Source organism: Salvia splendens, chromosome 20 (assembly GCF_004379255.2).
Source record: "Salvia splendens isolate huo1 chromosome 20, SspV2, whole genome shotgun sequence".
NCBI lineage: Eukaryota > Viridiplantae > Streptophyta > Magnoliopsida > Lamiales > Lamiaceae > Salvia > Salvia splendens.
In genome coordinates this window covers 11,206,348-11,223,591 of record NC_056051.1, presented here as the reverse complement: position 1 = coordinate 11,223,591, position 17,244 = coordinate 11,206,348, and the positions used below count along the sequence as shown (strand labels likewise).

The 17,244-nt window shown below is 38.4% G+C and overlaps 1 long non-coding RNA gene and 1 pseudogene across 1 annotated transcript; both read left to right on the top strand.

Annotated features, from left to right (window-relative positions):
- The first annotated feature begins 7,283 nt into the window (after positions 1-7,283).
- On the top strand, positions 7,284-8,971 carry LOC121780893. The gene is made up of 2 exons (XR_006046111.1): positions 7,284-8,482; positions 8,594-8,971. It is a non-coding gene; the product is annotated as an uncharacterized LOC121780893 (long non-coding RNA).
- A 4,569-nt stretch (positions 8,972-13,540) lies between these two features.
- LOC121781473 overlaps positions 13,541-17,244 on the top strand; it is a 110,949-nt pseudogene continuing 107,245 nt past the window's right edge.

The window sequence follows — 17,244 nt, the reverse complement described above, 5'->3', positions numbered from 1 at the left end:
AGGTGGACGTCACATAATATTTATGGAAACAAACAGACTTCTAGTATCTATGGGCACATACATGTCTTATACGAATGTCCTCAATTATCTTGAAGTATCCATTGTAGCCTTAACCGATGCCATATGGATTTTGACAAATATAGTATTTGTCCAGGCCATCATATCCGCAACCAACAATGGTTACAATATGAGTGGCACCATTGGCCTAATGCCTTGCATCTTTCAAAACATCCTATCAATTTAAAATTTTAGCCTTAGTAATATAATCAAATCAAATACCTATAAAATTAATATTGAAGTAAAGATTTTACAGTGATTCATACCCCATACCCCATTTCTGCAGTCTAAAAATAAATATGTGACCCAAATACAACCGGTAACCAGTTGTCCACGCAAAGTATCTTCTATTTCGTCATCAGATGTCAGGCATTCTTCTATAGTCCCCAATCCGAATGTTTTCATCCTGCATAAAAGATGAATGATTGAAAGATTTTACATACTACAAAGTTCTATTTAAAAAATGTATTTATCGTAAATTTTACTTACAAGTTCTACTGTTTTCCAGGGACACGAATCTTAGGCAACATAGGATCTGAATAATCCAATTTACAACTTGGATCAAACTTACCTATACGGATAAATCATATTTGGACATAGACCATAAGTAAGGACATAGGCAAAGCAAAACTTCAAGTGACACCCATACCCTTCAAGCGAGAGTATTTGATTATGCCCCCTGAAGAACCTGTTGGGGTTCCTAATCAAATACTCCCGCTTGAAGGGTATGGGTGTCACTTGAAGTTTGCATTTGCCTATGTTCTTACTTATGGTCTATGTCCAAACATGATTTATCGTCGACGTGTAAGTTTGATCAAGTTGTAAATTGGATTATTCAGATCATATGTTGCCTATGATTCGTGTCTCTGAAAACCCGGAGAACTTGTAAGTAAAATTTTTAATAAATACATTTTTCAAATAGAACTTTGTAGTATGTAAAATCTTTTAATGATTCATCTTTTATGCTGGATGAAAAGATTCAGATTGGAAACTATAGAATGCTAACATCCGATGATGAAATAGAAGATGTTTTGCGTAGACAACCGGTTACCGGTTTTATTTGGCCACAAATTTATTTTTAGACTGCAGAAATGGGGTATGGGGTATGAATCACTGTAAAATCTTCAATTCAATATTCATTTCATAGTATTTGATTTGATTATATTACCAATGGCTAAAATTTTAAACTGATAAGATATTTTGAAAGATGCAAGGCGTTAGGCCAATGGCACCACTCATGCCGTAACCATTGTTGGTTACATATACAATGGCCCGGACAAATTCTATATTTGTCAAAATTCATATGGCGTCGGTTGGGGATACAATGGATACTTCAAGATATTGAGGACACTCGTATGGGACATGTATGTGCGAATAGATACTAGAAGTATGTTTGTTTCAATAAATATTATGTGGTTTTACTCAAAAGCCCGCATCACTAAAATTTCTTTAGTTCATAAAATTGATTGAGCAATCACATAAACATAGATACCATATCTAAATGTATGTGAACCGGGAATGTGGCCACATTCCACGACGGTCACTGGACCGACCAACTCGAGAGCTAGCTCACGGTCCTCATATGTGTACACTAGTCCGAGTAGGGTTTATGGCCCTACTGGGACCCAAATTCAATTAACATGATTGGCAAAGTCAAGCAGATAGGTATTTATAAAAGCCAAAACATGGCATGACAAAAACATGTATAGAATTTTTCACATAAACATGCTAAAGTCACGTTTAAAAGGAATGCCCACCTCAAAAGCTATTTCCTTAGCCGAAAAGTTCCTTGATTTGGTCTTAAACGACGTGCGAAGACGTCCCTTTAGAAAATAAAGATAATACTCACTTCGTCCGGCTTTAGCAGTCCCAGTCCCTTTTGAGCACTCGTTTTGTAAAAATGATAGTAAATAGTTAAAGTGGAGAAATGGTAAAGTACGAGAGAGAATCACGTAGATAAGTAAAACATTAGCCCAACAAATTATGTCCTTGACCTAAAAGGAGTGGCCCAATTAAAAGAAATTAAATGGCCCAAATTTACTCATAAACTCCATCGGTCTTCTCCCTCATTTCAATATTCCCAAATTGGGAAAAAATCAAATTCCTAAAAGAAAACCGCCGCTCCCCTCCGTCCGGTGCATCACTCCGTGCAGCGACCTCGCGTCGCCGGCGTTCCCTCCTTGGCGTCTCACGCCACCGGAGATGTAGAAAACTATGAATCTGGAATCATAAGAGAAATTTGAGAGAAAGGATCATATTATTGATCATCGGAAAAATTGATTACAAAGAACAAAAAGGAGCTATTTATACAGAGAAGAAAAGAAGAGCTAAGAAACACAACTAATTAACGAGCTAACAAACTCCCTTTCCATGTGTGCATGCTGACTAGATGCCAACTCGATGACAGTTGGTGGAAGATATTTTCCAACCATACATATTGCTTTTATGTTCGAACATCATCCGCATCTCACTATCTCTTTCATTTCAGCTTATCAACTTCACTTTCATGCTGACTTGAATCTGCCAATTTCAACATCCCCCGTCAAGATGGACTATATAAACTATTGAAGTTCATCTTGTCCAATATGGATTGGAAGGTTGTATCTCCCAAAGGCTTTGTAAAGATATCTGCAACTTGCAGATTGTTTCTAATATGCAGGGGCTTTATTACACCTTTCAAGTACATTTCTCTAATTGTGTGGCAATCAATCTCAATGTGTTTTGTTCTTTCATGAAACAAGGGGTTAGAGCATATGTAGATGGCCGATTGGTTGTCACAATACAAAGGCACAGCCTTCCCAATCTTGACTCCAAAATCTTCAAGTAATGTTTTTGCCCACACAACCTCACATGTCGCTTGAGCCATGGCACGATATTCTGCCTCTGCAGAGGACCTAGAGATGGTGTTTTGCTTCTTTGCTTTCCACGAAATCAAGGAGTTACCAAGAAATAAGCAATAACCTGTCATGGATTTCCTTGTGTCAAGACAAGCTGCCCAATCCGCATCTGAGAAAATGCTTAGAGTGGGTTTACTGCTGCTGGAGAAGAAGAGACCATGACCTGGAGTTCTTTTCAGATATTTCAGAACCTTTTCAGTTGCATCCTAATGATCTATGCATGGTTTGGATACATACTGACTTAGTTTGTGAACAGCAAATGTTATATCTGGTCTTGTGATGCAAAGGTAGAGTAATCTCCCAATCAATCTTCTGTATTTTGAGGGTTCTTCTAAGGGAGAACCAGAATCCAGTTGTAGTTTCTTCATAGGGTCCATATGAACAGATGAAGGTTTGCATCCCAGTAATCCAGCATCATTGATCAAATCCATGGCATATTTCCTTTGTGATATTTGTATTCCCTTCTTATTTCTGGCGATTTCAATACCAAGGAAATACTTTGGTGTTCCTAAATCCTTAAACTTGAAATGTTGTGAAGGAAACTCCTTGAAATTCTCAGTCACTTGAGGGTCAGTGGTTGCCACCAATATATCATCTACATAAACCATAATGCCAAAGAAGCCTCTTGCATCAGATTTGAAGAAGAATGAGTGATCAGATGCTGATTGTTGTAGGCCGAATCCTCTGAGAACTTCTGATAGCTTTAGGCACCATTGTCTCGAGGCTTGCTTTAGACCATATAAAAACTTCTTCAATTTGCAGACTAGTGTTGACTCAGGTGTGGCCCCCTCAACACTGAGTCTGTCAACCTCTAGACCAGGTGGTATTGTCATATAGATGTCTTCTTCTAGATCCTCATATAGGAAAGCATTATTGACATCCAAATGAGATAAAGACCAGTCATTAATGGCTGCTAGAGCAAGCAACATCTTCACTGTTGTCAGTTTAGCCACTGGAGAAAAAGTGTCCAAGAAATCAACACCTTCTAGTTGAGTGAAACCTTTGGCTACTAACCGTGCTTTGTACCTTTCAACAGTAGCATCAACAAGATATTTAACCTTGTAAATCCATTTGCAATCGATTGGTATTTTCCCAGGTGGAAGCACAGTTATAAACCAAGTATCTGTTCTGATAAAGGCAGCTAATTCGTCTTGCATTGCCAACTGCCATTCTTTGATTTGGGAGGCTTGTTTATAGGAGTGAGGTTCATATATGGCAGACATAAGAATGACATATTTCAGGTATTCAGGGGATAGATTTGAGAGAGTAAAGTGAGCAGATATTGGATGAGAAGTAGATGATGCAACTGAGTTGTAGATAAAATCTGTCAAATGTGAAGAAGTTCTGATGTTTCTTCCAGTTCTGGTGACTGAAGAAACTGGAGGATCAGGATAAGTTAAGGGAGGCTGAGAGGAGGGTTCAGAAGAAGAGGGATTTGGGGGTGAGGAGGAGAGGTGTGAGGACGGTTCAGGAGAAACAGAAGGAAAAGAAATAGGGAAGGAAGATGATGGAAGATGTGCAAGTGGAAAAACATCTTCATGAAAAACAACATTCCTGGATATTATTTCTTGCATGGAACCCAAGTCCAGAAGTCTATACCCCTTGTATCCAGATGGATACCCCAGAAAAATGCACTTTGTTGCTCGAGGTGAAAATTTATCTCTGCTTCTATGTAGAGTAGAAGCATAACATAGACAACCAATCACTCTTAAATGTGTATACGAAGCACTTTTCTGGAATAGAACTTCAAAAGGGGTTAGATTGTTTGGAAGAACAGATGAAGGGGTTCTATTTATCAAATAAGAAGCACTCAATATGCAATCCCCCCAGAACTCAATGGGTAAATGCGACTGAAACAACAAACTTCTAGCCACATTGAGAAGATGCTTATGTTTTCTTTCAACTCGAGCATTTTGCTGAGGAGTTTCAACACAAGAGTGTTGTACAATAGTTCCAAATGAGGTGTATAGAGAAGGAATGGTAAATTCTGGAGCATTATCTGTTCGGATGGCTTTGATGTTTTTAGAGAATTGTGTAGAAATGGTTTTGAAGAACTGAGTGAGAATGAGATTAACATCAGATTTAGTCTGCATCAAGAAAGTCTAAACAAACCTTGAGCAATCATCAACAATAGTGAGGAAATATTTGTAACCTTGTTGTGTGTTTGGGGAGAAAGGGCCCCATACATCACAATGTATAAGATCAAAAGGTTCATTAGCAACACTGATGGAAGATTGAAAAGGTAACAACTGTTGTTTTGCAAGGGGACATATATCACACAATGAATGAGATTTATTCATGAAAGATAGAGTATCAGACATGGATTTTAGCTTAGTGTAAGATAGATGTCCTAATCTCTTATGTCAAACATCAATTGTAACAGAATTGACATAGAGAGAATGTGAAACAGACAAAGAAATTGGTGCAGAAGTAGAGTAACCTCGAGTGACTTCATGATCAGGTTTCACATCTAAGGAGTATAGGTTTCCAATTCTTCTACCCTTCCCAATCACAATTGCCTGTGAAGCTTCCTGAATTTCAATGGAGTCAGGAGAAAATATCACATTGCAAGACATAGAGCTTGTCAATGAACTGACTGAAATGAGATTGAAAGAAAAAGAAGGAACATGAAGAACAAAATATAGAGTGATGGAAGGTGTTAAGCACACAGTTCCTATGTGGGTGATGGAAGCTGTGGCTCCATTAGGCAATTTCACAGATGCATTTCGAACAGGAAAAGTGGATTTGAATAGGGACAAGTTGCAGCAAACATGATGGGTAGCTCCTGTGTCCAAGAGCCAAACAAGAGAAGATACATGTATGTTAGCTATGAGTGGATGAAAGAGAGTAGTACCTGTGAATGGTGGAGAAAGAGTGGGGGCAGGAGAGTTTTGTGCGGCTGAAACAGGTGGAGAAGAGGAAGAAGTGGCAAGTTGACTCTGCAAAAGAGAGATTAGCTGTTGGCACTGATCATAAGTGGGCATAATAGCAGAAGTTGCTGGAGCCTTATCACTTGAGCTTGAATCAGGCAAGCAGTCATCAACAAAATTAACTGACTTAGCAGAACCAAATTCCTTCGAGATTGGACTGAATTTAAACTTTCCTTTACCAAAATTTGGAGGAAAACCATGAAGAGCGAAGCACTTATCAATTGTGTGATTTGTTTTCCCACAGTGAGTGCATAATCTGCCTTTATTGAAGTTAGAGGAGGCTGCATTTGCCGAATACGGTTGCTCACTCATAGATGGAGGAGCATGAGAGTATTTCTGAGATTCATTATTTCCTCCAATTGTGCGTTGCCTTTCCTCTTGTAAAACCAGAGAGAAAACCTTAGACAAGCTAGGCAAAGGCATCATAGACAATATATGAGACCGGATCTGAGAGTATGAAGCATTTAAGCCAATTAAGAACTGCATAACACACTTCTCTTCCTGATGTTTCTGCCACTTCGCTGCATTATGACATCTGCAGTTGGTGCAAACACACCATGAAAGTGGCTGAGTATGCTTATATTCATCTCATACAATCCTCAAATTTGTGAAGTAATTATTCACATCATCATCTCCTTGAGTCAGAGTCATTATCCTCTGTTTAAGTTGGTAAATTCGAGCGGAATCACATTGAGAAAAACGATCGCGAAGATCTGACCAGATTTCCTTCGCATCTTCAAGGTACATGATACTAGAATAAATCTGAGGCGAAAGAGAGTTTCTAATCCATGAGACTACCATGCTATTACATCGAATCCAAGCTGAATGTAGCAAATCATCATCGGTAGGCTTCAACAAAACTCCATTAACAAAAGGTAACTTGTTCTTAGCTAAAAGAGCAGTCGACATAGATCGGCTCCAATTAATGTAATTGGAACCGGTGAGGAGATGAGGTACCAATTGTAGACCAGGATTATCGCTCGGATGAAGGTAGTAAGGGCTGGAGAAATCCTCCGCCGGCTGGATCTGAACGCCGCCGCCGCGAGGAGCCATCGAATACGGTGGATATCAGAAATCAACGAAGAAACAGCGGAATATTCAGAAAAAACTTCACTGATACCATGTAGAAAACTATAAATCTGGAATCATAAGAGAAATTTGAGAGAAAGGATCATATTATTGATCATCGGAAAAATTGATTACAAAGAACAAAAATGAGCTATTTATACAGAGAAGAAAAGAAGAGCTAAGAAACACAACTAATTAACGAGCTAACAAACTCCCTTTCCATGTGTGCATGCTGACTAGATGCCAGCTTTATGACAGTTGGTGGAAGATATTTTCCAACCATACATATTGCTTTTATGTACGAACATCATCCGCATCTCACTCTCTCTTTCATTTCAGCTTCTCAACTTCACTTTCATGCTGACTTGAATCTGCCAATTTCAACAGGAGATCCTCTACCCCTTTCTTCCTCTCGGCAGAAACTCTGGGCAAATGCCTCCGTGACCGCCCTCCTCCCTCTACTCCGATAACCCGCAGCGCCGCTACCACCAGGCATGCACGACGGCTATCTCTCCGCACTTGGCGTCGTACCGAGGCCACCGTCTCGCAGCCAGAGCAGCCGCTGTCCCGAAGGCAGCTCACAGCTTCTGCCGACGCCATACGCTCCTCCGTCGGCTAGGCTCGGAGCCTCCCGACATCCATTTCCTAAGCTAAGTTCCTCACCCTAGAATTTCAATTCTTGACTCATAGTATTTTCTTTAGAATTTTGTGTTTTAGGCTTGGTCGAAACTGAGTTAGGAGGGACAAGCACTACCCTAAATCCTTTTATCATTTAGAAATTGAGAGGTGTTGCTGTTAAGGGGTCTAAAGCTTGAGAGGGATTAACATTTTGTTCTTCTGTTCCATTTTATATAAGTGCATGCTTGAGCTTGAGTGCTACTGCTCTTCTATCATGCTGTGTTTTTTCTTTGAAGTGTTGGTGCTCTAACATGCTTGAGGTTTGGTTGCTACATGATGACATGGCAATTTAATTGAGTTTGAAAAGGAGGTGGAGGTTACTTTCTTGCAAAGTAGTTGTTGTTCCTTTTAGTTCCCTGTTCCTAGACTCAATTTCGATCACCTACTTTGGAGTTCCTAAAAGCAGTGGAAGGGAGTAGGGGGTGAGCTTGAGTTGAGCATGGAAAGCTTGTGGGAAGGGAGAAGAAATGTTACCTATGGGGAGTAGGGGCTGCCTGCAATAATCCTGCAGAAACTTTACCGAGCTCCCTCACTATCAAACTTGCTATTGTGGCTGAATTTTCAAAGTGTGTGGGAGGGGGAACTTGAGGGTGATAAAGAGGGGTTCTTATAGGCACATTGTAGTATACTTAGGAGGATTAAATGACTGTTGCAACAGTTTTGTTTTCATTTGCTGCAGCATATCGATTTCTCCTTGATTCTCACCACTTTTAATTAAGAACTTTTGGTTTTATGCTTCGGCCCAAGTATCCTTGTATTAATGTGCTTTGTTTGGTCTTGCATAGTGTAAAAGGAGAGGATGCAGGGGCTGCCTTGAGGGGTGGATTTGCAGGCATTGACTTTCCTTTTTGGGTAAGTCATTTGTCCTCTTTTACTAAAGGGGTTTGTCCCTCCTCTTAGTTTAGATTTTTTTTTCTTAATTTCTTGTGTCTTTACTCATAAATTCTTGTTTGCATCTTGCAGGTTGGGAAAGGCTCAGCTGCCACCTGGCTACCCGAGACATGGGCATGCTGGCCCGGGCCTGACGGTTGCTCGGATATGGGCCGTGGTGGGGGTGAGATTTGGGCTTGGAAAAAAGAGGCCCAAAGTGTAGATAGTAGGAGCTTTTAGTTTCTTAGTCTTCTTGGCTCATTCATGAATATTTTTTAAAAGTATAGTAACCCATATTCTTTTCTTTCCGTTCATAAATCACACGTGAGATGATCATATAGGTTAATGTATTATTCGAGATGTATACGAACACTTTAGTTCGAGAAGAACGACTTTAACTCCTTGTACAACGTTCATTGTATTTCATAACTATACGTTAGAATGTTTTAGTTTGTTCGATTAATTCTTTAACTTTTGTTTTTGCGAACTTACAACATTGAACATCAATAGAAAGGTAATGGATTCCATTCAAAACACGAATCAAGAGAGCGACAAATTCTCTAGTTCGACATTAAACATCAACGGAAAAAGATAATAAGAGAAGCGTGTATTACATTCTACCCTCCTTAACAAAAATTTCGTCCCAAAATTTGCTTGTGTCATTCAAAGAGCTCCGGGTATTTTTCTTTCATCTTGTCTTCAAGTTCCCACGTAGCTTCCTCTTGGCCATGATGTTTCCACAGAACTTTCACTGTTACGATAGATTTATTTCTCAACTCTTTTACTTTTCGATCCAAGATTGCTCCTGGCTTTTCTTCATAACTTAAATCTGGTTCCAACACCATTTCTTCTTGGTGGACTATGTGTTTGGGGTCGAACACATATTTTCTCAACTATGACACATGAAAAACATTGTGCACATTTCCAAAACTTGGTGGTAGTGTCAATCTATACGCCACAGGACCGACTTTTTCCAGGATTTCGTAGGATCCGATGAAACGCGGTCTTAGCTTGCCTTTGACCCCGAACCGTATTATTCCTTTTGACGGGGACACTTTCAGAAAGACCTTGTCTCCTGCCTTGAATTGTAGATTGGTTCTGCGAACATCTGCGTAAGATTTTTGCCTATCTTGAGCTTCCTTGATTCTCTCACGGATCTGTCGGATAATTTCTATCATCTCCTCCACAGAATCCGGTCCAAGAATTTTTCTCTCACTGACTTCATCCCAGTAAAGTGGTGACCTACATTTCTTCCAATACAATGGCCATATTTATAGTTGCCTGGTAACTGTTGTTGTAAGCAAACTCTATGAGCGGTAATGCTAGCTCCCAGTTTCCTCCACGGTCGAGCACAACGACTCTTAGCATATCTTCCAAAGTCTGGATCGTTCTCTTAGACTGCCCATCATAGTCTGTGGATGGAATGCAGTACTAAAGTTCAACCGAGTGCCTAGCTCTTGCTGCAGGCTTATCCAAAATCTAGAAGTAAATTTTGAATCATGGTCTGAGGTGATCGTCACTAGTACTCCATGTAAGCGTATGATCTCTCGTACATAGATCTGAGCTAGCTTGTTCGATCCACATGTGATATGAATTGGTATAAAGTGAGCACTCTTGGTGAGACGATCTATAATCACCTAGATGGCAGTGTTCCCTCGTTGGGATTTTGGTAGTCCCGTCACGAAGTCCATCTCGATGTATTCCCATTTCCATTCTGGAATCTCAAGGGGTTGCAATTTCTCATAGGGTCGTTAATGTAGAGCCTTCACTTGCAGACATGCCAGACATCTTTCTACAAACGACGCTATATTCTTCTTCATGACATCCCACCAGAATTGTTTCTTCATGTCCTGATGCATTTTTGTACTTCCAGGGTGGGTAGTGTATGACGTCTCATGAGCTTCACTCATGATCTCATTTCTGAGTGTCTCGCCGTTGGGCACACACAGTCTTCCTTCATAAGTGAGAGCGTTATCCGCCTCTTCGCGATAACTTTCTCCTTTCCCCATCCTCACTTTCAGACGGATTTTCTCTAATCCTTCATCACACCTTTGAGCCTCGACGATTCTGACCCTCAGATCTGGCTCTATCACCAAGGTGGTGATTTCTATATACTCCCCGGAAAGCAGAAGCGGCTTTTTGGAAGGTCAAAAAAAGAACGTCTTCTTCCGACATAAGAAATTCTTCCAATAATTCCGAGCCTAATCTTTGTAAAAAAGCTCGTACAATACTTTTGTGTTTCCGCGCCAAAGTTCTAGCACAAGAGAGTCGAAGTATATACTTTATTCGATACAAACTCTTTTTTTTGGAAGATCCGCTATGATAATGAGAAATATTTCTGCATATACGCGCGAATCGGTCAAACTCTTTTTTTGAAAGATCCGCTACGATAATGAGAAATATTTCTGCACATACGAGTGAATCGGTCAATAATATTAGAATTTGATATATCAGCCCAAATCGACTTACTAATGGGATGCCCAAATACGTTACAAAATTTCGCTTTAGCCAATTCCGCAATCAGAGGAATAATTGGAACAAGGGTATCTAGCTTCTTAAATGAATTATTGATTAGATATGCATTTTCTAGAATTTGACTCCGTACCACGGAAGGGCATCTAGCATCGGATTTTGCACTGTTTTAAGGCCATTATTTGGTTCATTTTGAGTGTCAAAGTTGCATTACATGTCCAATAATTACATATTTTTATCTATTTTGGTATTTTTACGTGTTTTGTGAGAAATGTGCTAAAATCCGAAGATGGAAATCTGGAGTATTCGAGCCGTCCAGCGGTCTGCTGCAACACAGCCTGCTACCGCTGGCCGCCAACGACTCCCGAAGATCAAGTAGCTACTTTTATATAGAAGAAAGAATATGAAAAATGATGTTTATACAAAGTCAGTAAATGAACTTAAACACATTATTTAATTTTAGCTTTAGTGTAAATGAGATATAAATATAAGTTACATGTTTTATTTTTCCATATAATATACTCCCTCCGTCACAACTAAGTTGATACAAAACTTTTGGACACGAAGATTAAAAAATTGTGTTGAAAAGTAGGAGAGAAAGAATAAAATAGGAGAGATAGAGAGGGAGAGTAAAGTAGTTATTAATGGAATAAAGTAATATTGATTGAATGTTTTGTTTTTTGTTATAAAAGGAAATGACTCAACTTTGTTAGGACATCCAAAAAAGGAATACTGACTCAACTTAGTTGGGACGAATGGAGTATTTAGTATATCTTTAAAATACATAAACAAATTTTTTACCAAAGCCTAGCCCAGCCCGGACTCACATGGCAGGTGGGTCTGGGTTGGGGCGGGCCGTGTCTAGCAAAATTAATAAAAAGCCTGGCCCAACCCAGTCCACCTTTGACATGGGCTGGGCCAGGCTGGGCCTCTAATTACGTTGGTTTATCACTTCAGATTTTAAATGTAAAATCCTATGTAGTTTTGTACTCCCTCCGTTCCATAGTAGTAGAGTCACTTCTTTTCGGCACAGAAATTAAGAAAGAGATATTAAATATATTAAGTGAAGAGATAATAAAGTAGGAAAGAGAGAAAAGTAGATAGAATAAAGTAAGAGAGAGAATACAGTAAGTGAGGAAAAAAATGTAACTTTTTACTAAACATGGAAATGACTCTACTATGATGGAATGTCTCGAAGTGTAAAAATTACTCTACTATTATGCAACAAAGAGAGTCGATATTAAATAAAATAATAGTATTTTTGTTCAGAGTATGATTTTAGATGTATCCAACGCTATTTCTTATTTCCATAACTCAACATTCATTTCCACGATGCGGATCTAAGTTGTGAATTCAAAATAGGTGGCCTAATAACCGAGTCTAACATCAATAACATGGAACCCTAAACCATAGTAGCTCTGCAATTGCCAATTGTCAAGGTAAATAGGAATAAGAGAACTATAAATTAAATTAAAATAATTTTTAAATTGAAAGAGATTAAAATCCTCAATAGGAACAAATATATACTCCCCCGTTCCATTATATGTGACACATTTCTTTTGGGACAAGTTTTTAGGTTGTGGTATTTAGTGAGTAAATGAAGAAAGAATAAACTAGGAATGAAACAAGGTAGAGAGAAAAAAACAAGAGATATGATAAAATAAGAGAGAGAAAGAGTGTTGTTTTTTTGCCATAAAAGAAATGCGTCCCACTTGGAACGAAAGGAGTACATTAATATAAATAAAATTACTCCTAGTACACAAAGTCAATAAAATTTAAATGTGGCAAGGTAAATTTAGGATATAAAAAATCATATTAATAGATCATTGGAAAAACAATTCCACAATAACAAAATAACTGAGGGAATGGATTGAGGGTGCAAAGCTAACATTATTAATGCACAAATGAAAAAAATCATCATGTAGAAAACCAAGTTCATGTTAAAACAATATTAATGAAGAGTATGAAGAATACCTAAATCAGGTCACTACCCATCACCGATATCAAACCCTGAACGTATAAAAATGTGTGGATTATATAATACCAATATCATATATATATAATAAAAAATAGAAGTTCCAAAACCTTTCACTTCCTCCATTTTTATGAAAAACATAAAAACTGTTTAATCTTCTAAATTCAAAATCTATAAATACTAAAATACGCACCTTTAAATATGTCAAACACGTTAAAAACTCAATAAGCAATTTAAAAATTGATTGATGGGGTTTAAGGCTTTTTTGTCTTGTAAAGATGAACATTGTTTTAATTTCTGCTTCCGGTCCCCGAATGACATTAGAAAATTGAAACGTACATAAAGTCAACAATAATTGATTACCAAAAAATTTAGTAATTGAAAATGAGGGTGCGAAATAATAACAATCAAGTAATTGAAAATTTGTAAGGATTAAAATTTAAAAAATAAAATACCTAGTCTAAAACGACCGTTGCTATACAAGTACTTGACTCTCTCCTCACCCCCCTCTCTCTGTTTTATGCTCTCTCTTCCTTCCCTTCCCTTCCTCCTTTAAGTTCCTCTGTAGAAGTAGAAATAGAAATTGAAATTGAAATGGAAACTCAGCAAGAGGCACGGATCTTCTCCATCTGCAGAGAATGAAAGACGTGGGATATGGCTCATCAGCAATTACTTATAACAACATCATGGTCCTGTACAAGAAAGTAGGTCAACTTGAGAAAATCCCTGAGAGAATCTCAGAAATAAAGAAGAATGGTGTAGCGAATAGGCTTGAGTTCTTTTGGTGAGAGATCTGATCTCAGTGGCATGGAGAAGCTTCTGGATAAGATGGAGTCACTAATTGACATTTTCTTTGATTGGCGTCCATATTCTATGGCTGCATTTCAGTTCATAAAAGCAGACAAGAAGGTGAGAGCGCTTGCTTAAATGAAGAAGGTGGAACAGAAGCTTGACAAAGATGCTGTCACTTGATCTCACTATATGCCCATCTAGGGCAAAAAGATGAAATGATGAGGTTGTGGGCTTTACAGAAATTTGCTACATCACCAAGTTGGGTTCTCTGGTAAAGCTTAGAGAGCTTGAAGAAGCCAAGGCTATGCTAGAAGACTAGAATTCTACTTGCCACACGTACGACTTCAGAGTGCCGAACATACTCCTGATCAGCTACTTTCAAAAGGGTCTCCCCGATAAATCCGAGGCACTGCTTCGAGATATTATCAAAAGGAGAGAAATACCGACTTTCCTTCACAAGGTACTCATATTGCTCTCTTTAAAATCTATACCGCTCTTTATTAATTCGTAATATGGTAATTGGACGCTGATAATTAAGTTTCGATTTTCATCAGGACCATTGAAGTTCCACAGCCTCTTCTTCTCATCCGATGTTCAGTTCTTCTTTCAAAAAGTGCTTCTGGAGCACTCTTATCAGCCGCATGACACGATTCTTGAGAACCAGAAGCCAAAAAAGGTGTGTTTTTTGCAGTCCAAATAGTAATTCTAATTTCATTGATTTCATACCTATTAGGCCTTAAGTTGGAGCTGAATTGTGACCGATTTATAGAGTTGTGAAGCAGTTGATCATGCTAAGAGATTGAAGGAGGATTTAATGCTTTTGCTGAGAGGGTTATCATGTTGTCCATGTGGATTCTTTGTGGTTTATGGACATGGCGCTGGTTGCATTACCTGAGAATAGGTAGTTATCTAAATCAAGTTAGAGCTTTAATCCATTTTCTTACCTGCGGCATGTTGGAATGCCACTTTTTTTTTGTCTGGTTTCATTAAAATTTTCATCTGTTTACTGCTTTTGTTGTTTCTACAAGAACTTGCACTTAATGCATTATCACTACTAGTTGTGACAGTTCCCAAAAAATATCTTCTACCAACTATTCCTCAGATACTTGACTAAGTTGATAATCTTGCACAACTAAGTTATTTGAACGAGCCTTCAGTTCTTCCCAATCTTCAGTATAGTTATTTACAAGATAATACACACTCCATGTAATTCTCTATTCTAGAACCTTTTTATTTTATTTGTTTATACAGATTGCCTCTAATTTTAAACAATTTTCTTGTCTCTGCTTTGCATAGAGAGAATGGCAGGCCCTGTATTACTTTCTGTCAATCCATTTAAAAATGTCCGGTTATATGGGGATGATGCAGCATACCATGCAATGGTAGCAGGTGCTACATATAATACCTAAAATACCTGGAGAAATGCTTCCCTTGTTAAAATATTGGTTCATAATGTTGCTAATTTTTGATATTTCTGCCTTACAGAGCTGAAGTGGATCAGATCGGATATGACATTATGCAACAGAGATGTGGGTGTGCCTGCATTTGGAAGTACCACCACCTGACATCACATGATATCTCATCTTCTTGTGAGATATTGATTGTAGTCAGCCAACACTAGGGCAGAAAGTGAAAAAAGAAACATGGAAGGGGTAGAAAAAGAGCAAAATGGACAGAAAAAAGGAAAAAAAAAAAAGAAAAAGAAGAAGAAAAAAAGAGAAAGCAGAACTGTGGAAAAAAAGGAAAAAAAATTGGTGTCACAGATCTAGAAAAAAAAAATAGATAGGTCCAAGAAAATGTGAAGAAAAAAATAGCCCGAATAAGCTGTGGAATACTACGTTATCCCCTTGTTTGAACCATGTGGGGATGACGTGTTGTCTAAATAACGATGATCATGATGAAGAAACTTCCCAAGAGGCAAACAAAAAAGAGCTCAAAAGAAACGGAGAAGTTCAAGAGAGCAAAAATTGTAAGCCCTTATCATCATATTACTTGAAAACAACTTTGTTTGAGGTTGTCTGATTGATTATAGGATTAATGTTGTGTTTCCGTAGCTGATATTCACCATGGCGAGACTAGCAGCGAGCATGGCTTGAAAACTGAAGTGGAGAAGATGGGATAGATAATGCATTTATGCAAGAGAGATCTGGGCTGTTGGAGGAGGAGAACAAGAATCTTCAAGATGAGCTCTTTGGTAAATCTTGGAGAGCTCGAAGAAGCCCAGGCTGTGGGAGATGACTAGACTTCTACTTGCCACACATACGACTTCAGAGTGTCGAACATACTCCTGTTCGGCTACTATCAGAAGGGTCTCTCCGATACATTTGAGGCATTGTTTCTGGATATTATCTAAAGGGCAGAAATACCGACTTCCCTTAACAAAGTACTCCTACTTATCTCTTTAAAATCTATACCGCTCTTCATGTAATTCGAAATATGGTGATTGAACGCTGGTAATTAAGTTCTGATTTTTTTCAGGTCCATCGATTTTCCACGGCTTCTTCTTCTCCTATGATGTTCAGTCCTTCTTTTGATAAGTGCTATTGGAGCACACTTATCAGCAGCATGACATGTTTCTTGAGAACTAGAAGCCAAAAAAGGTGTGTTTTTTGCAGTCCAAATAGTACTTCTAATATCATTGATTCTGTACGTATTTAGCCCTAAGTGGAGCTGAATTGTATTTGTTTCTGATTTGTAGAGTTGTGAAGCAGTTGATCATGCTAAGAGATTGAAGGAGCATCCAATGCTTTCGCTTAGTGGGTTTTCATGTTGACAATTTGGACTCTTTATGGTTTATGGACTTGGTGCTGGTTGCATTACTGAGATCAGGTAGTTATCTAAAACAAGTTAGAGCTTTAATCTATTTTCTTACCTGTGGGCTTATCTATATTACGTCGGAATACAACTTTTCCTGTGTCTAGTGTCTTTGCATTTTGTTCTGCTCGACATATAGCATTTGGCTGGGGTAGTTAAAGTTTTTTATTGTCCAAGCTCCATATCAGGTAGCATAGTGGGACACATGAAAAAAGAGTTGGGCTAATGAATGATCGGAATGTTGTATTTTTATCTTGCCCAAATGCTCAGCAATTTCTAGTTTAAAATAGAATTTTTCTCTCAGCCACTCATTGTGCTTGATTACATGATTTTAGAATCTTCGTGTTTGGTGTCGGCGACAGGATGAGCTCTGGGAATCTGGGCAAATAAAATCAAACTCATGGGAGAAAGCTTTGGTTCTGCTTTCGGACGGAAGTGTTAGTGCATTTGATTTTTCATCACTTCACTGTTTTTGTTACTTCTACAAGAACGATGCACTTACTGCATTATCACTACAGGTTGTGACAGTTCCCACAAAATATCTTCTACCAACTATTCCTCAGATACTTGACTAAGTTGATGATCTTGCACAACTAAGTTATTTGAACGAGTTACAAGATAATATATATGTAATTCTCTATTCAAGAACCTTTTCATTCTATTTGTTTTTACTGATTGCATCTAATTGATA